This window comes from Procambarus clarkii, chromosome 62 (genome assembly GCF_040958095.1).
Source record: "Procambarus clarkii isolate CNS0578487 chromosome 62, FALCON_Pclarkii_2.0, whole genome shotgun sequence".
Taxonomy (NCBI): Eukaryota; Metazoa; Arthropoda; class Malacostraca; order Decapoda; family Cambaridae; genus Procambarus; species Procambarus clarkii.
In genome coordinates, this window is record NC_091211.1 from 23137179 (window position 1) to 23143178 (window position 6000).

Consider the following 6000-nt stretch of genomic DNA (forward strand, 5'->3'; position numbering starts at 1 on the left):
GGGAGGGAACCAATGCTTGAGATCACCTCAGAGAGTATGTCTCAGAATCTTAGTCGAAAGACAGAGGTTCACCGGCACTGTGGCGGATGCTCACCTTCGTCTTGAGAATGGAAAATGAAGCATTATCTCCGGTTGGTATTTTTCCTTCTCTCCTGAACATTTCAGGAGCGTCAAGGACGCGTTGGAGCTCTGAGAGCCAGTGCTCTACACACTAGTTCTGAGAGCCAGCGCTCTACACACTAGCTCTGAGAGCCAGCGCTCTACACACTAGCTCTGAGAGCCAGCGCTCTACACACTAGCTCATCATCTTTATTACTCAAACCTCAACTCGTTACCTTGAGCCCAGTGCCACTACGCACTCCATTTCACTCGGCATCTTAATTAATCTAAAGACAAGAATCATCATTTTATTGTATTTAAATCCCGAGTAAGGCCTATCCATTACGTGTCATTCTTGTTTACAAGTCTCAGCAACACACACAAGTTACGCTACACTCATATTCATTATGAATGCAAGACATACACTGTCCCTATGCAACTCCTATCCAGTCTTTGATCCCAATAAAGTCCTGTACCCTTATCAAGTCCCGGATCATTATCAAGTCTTGGACCGTTGTGCAGACTGCTCTCTCGATTTGCCTTTCCGTAAAATATGCAACTGTTTTACCTAATGAGAAACTTACGAAGCTAAGCAACCCACCTAACCTATCGAGGGCAATGCACAGGAAACGTCAGAATTATGGTGCTTTAATTTTCAATATTACATCTCATTATTAATGTATTTAATGCTCTATTGCGTAAATAGAAATTCGATGTATTAGATGAGACGCCTGTGGCGGGTGAACCTTCAACGGCTTCTCTTCCGTTCTCCATATTCCACCCTTCAGAAATATGCATTTTTTTTTATCCCAGGTGCGTCTGCCTCCCGCCAAATATGGAGTAAGCGTCGTGTCACCAACTGTCTCATATTTAAAAATTTTGCACCAGCGAACACTGCAACAGCGCTCAATGCGATTTTCATTTTGTCATTCACGCCTCGGTGTTTCATGGTAGATTTTGAAAGTGCTGATGATCCCTATTACGCGTCTGTGTACAGCATTCTGTGTACCATGTCTTTTTTTCATCTTTTTTTTCCCCGTGGGGGGAGGGGAAGGGGGGGGGAGGGTATCAGATTGGGGTCGCAATGTTTAACTCGTGGAAGAAAGTCTTCGTAATATTACGCCCTTTTTTCAAATCATTTCATCTTTTCCAACGGCTGTAAATTGATCTTCACGCTTCTGCTGTCGGGAATTAGATTTATTTCATATATTTTCACTCTCCTGATTTATAAAACCGTATAACATTTATGTAACCGAAGATGTCATGCCAGACATTTTTTTCTGGAATATTCATGCGCGGGCCTTAAACCTCTGGCTGGGCCATTATGTTAATGTAGCCAGATGTTCTGTTCCTATTATATTTTCACGATGGGAAGTGATTGAAATCGTTCATAATTTATGAATTTTAATATTTTTCATAACATAATTTTTAGAGAAACTCTTAACTGACTTATTTGTCTAACGTATTCCAAGCCTTTAGATACATGGGATTAATATAATTAGAAACATTATTACTCAACACTTTAGTTTGCAAAGAGTGTCTTGTGGTGTTAGTAACATTCGTAGACCTACCAGGAGCACACAAATAATTTGTTTCAGGTCAATGCTACAGACTCCCGTTACTTTAATGCAAAACAGTCGTGTTGTCTTCGTTGGTTCTCTCTAACAAAGTGGACCGCTTCAGAACTTACTTTATTTTAATGATTCCAATTTCCCATGCTTTTAGGGTAGCCAAAATCACCCTCAAAGCTTTATTTTATATTTTGTATTAATTTTGTACTCATATCATATCTCCCTCACCTTGTCCAAGTGCTCTATGGTGGCGTTGACTTAGCGCCTTCTCCTCATAACTACCTTACCTTACCTTGCCTGGTTGTTCTTCTAGTTCAAAAGCAGCAATGAAGTTAAATTAATTAATTAAGTACAACGCGTAGTAATCTGCTAAGAATTTAAAAACAATTTTTTTAATATCAAAGGTTTTGTAGTTATTGACTAAAAGAATGAAGGTCAAGTTTTTCCATGAAATTGAAAGATTCTGATTATTTCTTTTGTTTTGGGGGGGGGGGAGATAACGAGAACACATTCAAGGCCTCTGGCTACAAGATAATTAATTAGAGCTTGATGTCATCCTTGGATATTTGAAGCCTTAATTCGTGAATCGAAACTGAAAATGTTTACCTATACTTGTTCGATGAAGTCTACGGACCGATCCAGCCACATTTCACTATGTGTTACCTCAGATATAAAAATTCCTAATAAGTTTTTTAGATAAACGGGGTTCAAGAACACTTTCGCTTTAGACCTTAATATCTGACTCGCAGGATACTGATGACTTCAGTTCAACAAGGGACTGATGACTGGCCCGGCAAGTGACTCAATGCATGAGTGTGATCCACTGCAGTGACAGGGCTCTCTTCTGATAGGAAAGAGGGTGTTAGCATCTCTTGTTTACGTTGGACTTCAACGCAGACGAGGTCAGGCAGTCTCTTATTTTGTACTATAATTTCTTTTTTGATTGCCATCCAGAGGCGCTCGTTGAGCTCGCTGACGGTACTGGGAAATGGAATGATTGTTGACAATGTAATGGCAGGAGCGCGCAGGGATGCTCGTGTTGGAAATGTTCAGTAATGTGTCTGCTGGTTATATTTAAGTTGATTGTGAGCTTGTTGGTTGTATTTAGGTTGGTTAAGAGCCTGTTGGTTGCCAATACAGTCGAAGGCTTTAAGAGACTCCTGGAAAGAATATACACAATCAAACTGTGGTAATGAACTAATGCAGCTTACAGATATATTAATATTAGAGAACATCAAACAGAGCCCTAAGATATATAATTCGTTTATAAGGAGATAAATTCTTGCAGAAGGTGCTAGATCTAGAACTTATTATCATTTATAATCTTCTATGATCCTCCCGATGTAAGGAATAAGACAGAGAAAAAGTTCCTAGACTAATCTTAGGAATTAGTTTAGTCTTTAAACCATGACAGCAGACACCTGCTGGCGCGATAGTGGAAAATACCAATGGGAAGTTCCTGAAGACTCCTGTCGGGGTAATACAGGCGAAGAGGGAGGTATCAGCCAGCCAGCCAGCCAGTCACAGTCACTTGGCGGCCATAATTGAATCGATGGGAGCGGATGGGGGAGTGGCGGATGGCCTCCCCCTCCTGTTAATGGTGAGGACGAGAGTGTAGCCATCAGTCAGGACACACGCCCGCGTTCCCTCTGAAAACCCCGGCAGCCTGCCCTGACATCACCATTAATCCTTGTGCCAGCCAGCCAGCCAGCCACCGCTACCACCCACCTACGTCGAAATCATTGATGTACGAGTACTCTCCTTTCTCGTCGCAGTCCTTTAGTCGTCATTACGGCCCGTGGCATCACGATCGTCGCCAGTCCTACACCTGGCACCACAATCGTCGTTATTCCTTTCTTTGGCATTCAAACTTCAATTCTCTATCCAAGTCGTTATCATTTTGTAAACCACAGACTTTTTATCAGTCATCATGCAACTCATCATTGTTACACACCCTGGCACAGTCTAACTTAACGTTCCTTTAAGACCCCCGGTTCTCCTTCATTGTTCAAATAATCAATCATATTACCCACCAGGTCGTCCAACAAGTCACGCACAAGATCACTCACCAAGTAATCAAACAGGTCAACCACCAGGTCATCCATCAAAACACCCACCAGGTTATCCACCAGATAATGAACCAAGTTATCCATCAGGTCACCTACCAGGTCATCCTGCAGGGCATCCACCAGGTTTTCCACTAGGTCATCCACAAGGTGAGCCACCAGGCCATCCACCAGGTTATCAATCAGGACATCCTCCTGGTCTCCCATCGAGTCACCCCAACAAGGTCATCCACCAGGTCACCCACTAGTTCGCCCACCAGGTCATCCACCAGATCTTCCACCAGAGACATAATTCAAAGTCTGCCAAGAAAAAATCGAAGAATCGCGATTTTACTGAAATGTTGAACAGGCGATAAATGGTTGAATTTAATGGGCCGGATTAAACCCGAACGTGGCTGGTGTACTGGAATGAGGAGGTTCGCTAGAGGAAGTGGTGGGCACTGGAAGCCTGGACGTGAGGCGGGAGCTGAGACTCTTGACGTAGGAAGCTGGAAATCTGGACATCTGGAACTGGATGTCTCGATTTGAATTTGGGGAAATCGGAGAAGGTTTTCTATTTATTTTGCAAAATAAAACCTAACCTAATCATCTTGGACCTAATACACGCTCTTTGAGGCCTAATATAGTACATACATGTGCTTTACTAGGCCTAAGAATATTTAGGTTTGGTTTATAGCTTTATTTGACAGACTCTGTAGAAGTGAATAGTACCAAATTCTTCTATCCAATTGTTCATTACTTCATTATTATATATACAGCTGTTCTCATAGTTACAAAAAGTACTATCTAAGCAGGAGGAAGGGAGGAAATTATCAGGGGGAAGCACCAAGCCATTAAGACTATACAGATAATGGGTTGCAATACCAACATTCAGGACTTCCTTTACCAAAAAAAACCCTGGGGCGCTATTGTGACGCGTCTCCCAACCTGACAACTCCTGCGGTCTTCAGGAGGTGAAAACCTTCACACACACATACCATAAAGAAGAGGAATGTTCTTGGTTCCAAATCATTTGCAACATATCTAGAGAGATGTCTCAGGATAGGCTGCTTTCAGGATAGACTCTCTCTCTAAGTTATATAAGAGCGTCAGAAAAAACTATTTTTCCTACGTCAGAAAAAAAGCGTCTTTCTCTAATGTCATACTAGAATGCCTTTGTTCTTGTATCTGATCATCAAGATCATTTGTGTCCTCTCGAATAATAGACCACATTTTGATGTCAAAATCCCCAACGGCCAAATAAATGGGTGCTATAAATCATAGCGGCTCACAAACAGTCACATTTTCTATACGTGGTCAATAGGATAGGTTAAGTTATGTTCGAGCGCTTTAGTACACTGATTTCTGTCTGTTGTAGCAACTGGAGAGGACGAGCTGCGTCAAGACCACACCCGACTTAGTTATTAAAAACGACACTGGCAGATCAGCAACAGGCAAAAGTCCTTCGCAAGATAATCTTCCAGAAAATGAACTCCGACAAAAAATTAAAAAAGGGTCAACGAACACATAACCTCCTCTGAAACCCTTTCGTCTTAACTTTTGCGATTCTGTTTACTGAAGCAATGTTCGCCACTCGATCCTGGAAGAACGCATTGAATACCCGACTGGCTGTCACAACTTCTGGCACTATTATGGAACCTTTTTGATCATATATACGATCTGATCCCCCTCCCCACCCTCTTTAGTTTCTCAAGAGATGGCATATCCTTCCAGTCTAAGGTGGCTGGAACTATTTTTTTCTCGTGGCATTCAGGATCTTTCCCTGTTCAAGTTGAGTGGCACTCGTCCCTATCCTCCTCCTCCTCCCCCTTCTCCTTTCTGCTCCAGCTGTTACCGGCACTTTCTACCTCCCACCTCTAAGGTGGCTGGCACCCCGCGGCCAATTTGTGTGATGAAGGTGGACTGACACGTCATCGGTCAAGTTCTGACGCCTGCTGAAAAGGCCGAGATTACAAGCAGCGGCGCTCATCTGTTTCCTTCAGCCATGGGTGAGGCGTCACTCCCCCTGGCTTCTCTACAAACACTTCATTTCACGACAAACAAAAAAAGCTCTTTGCTTCATCAAAGTATACAAACTAATGTTTATTAATTTTATTTTGCGAAAATAAATTGAATTTCGAACCTGAGGAAACTGGGGTTTTTTCGTCATAGATGTATTCAGAGTAATACAAAAAATATATATATTATTAACTCATATTTCCGCCTTATTGATTATCTGCCCAATCTCTCAACTGGAAAGTGGTTACGATGCACCGTAAGAGTTT

The 6000-nt window shown here is 42.2% G+C and overlaps 1 protein-coding gene and 1 long non-coding RNA gene across 3 annotated transcripts in view; one reads left to right on the top strand and one right to left on the bottom strand.

Moving 5' to 3' along the window:
- Window positions 1-6000, top strand: part of dsf (nuclear receptor dissatisfaction) — a 74391-nt gene that overhangs the window by 58146 nt on the left and 10245 nt on the right. The window lies entirely within an intron of this gene.
- LOC138354283 (uncharacterized) overlaps window positions 1491-6000 on the bottom strand; it is a 23819-nt gene continuing 19309 nt past the window's right edge. The window contains exons 3-4 of the long non-coding RNA XR_011223533.1: window positions 3836-4036; window positions 1491-2830 (exon numbers count right to left, since the gene is read on the bottom strand). This is a non-coding gene — a long non-coding RNA (uncharacterized lncRNA). The remainder of the gene's footprint in view (window positions 2831-3835; window positions 4037-6000) is intronic.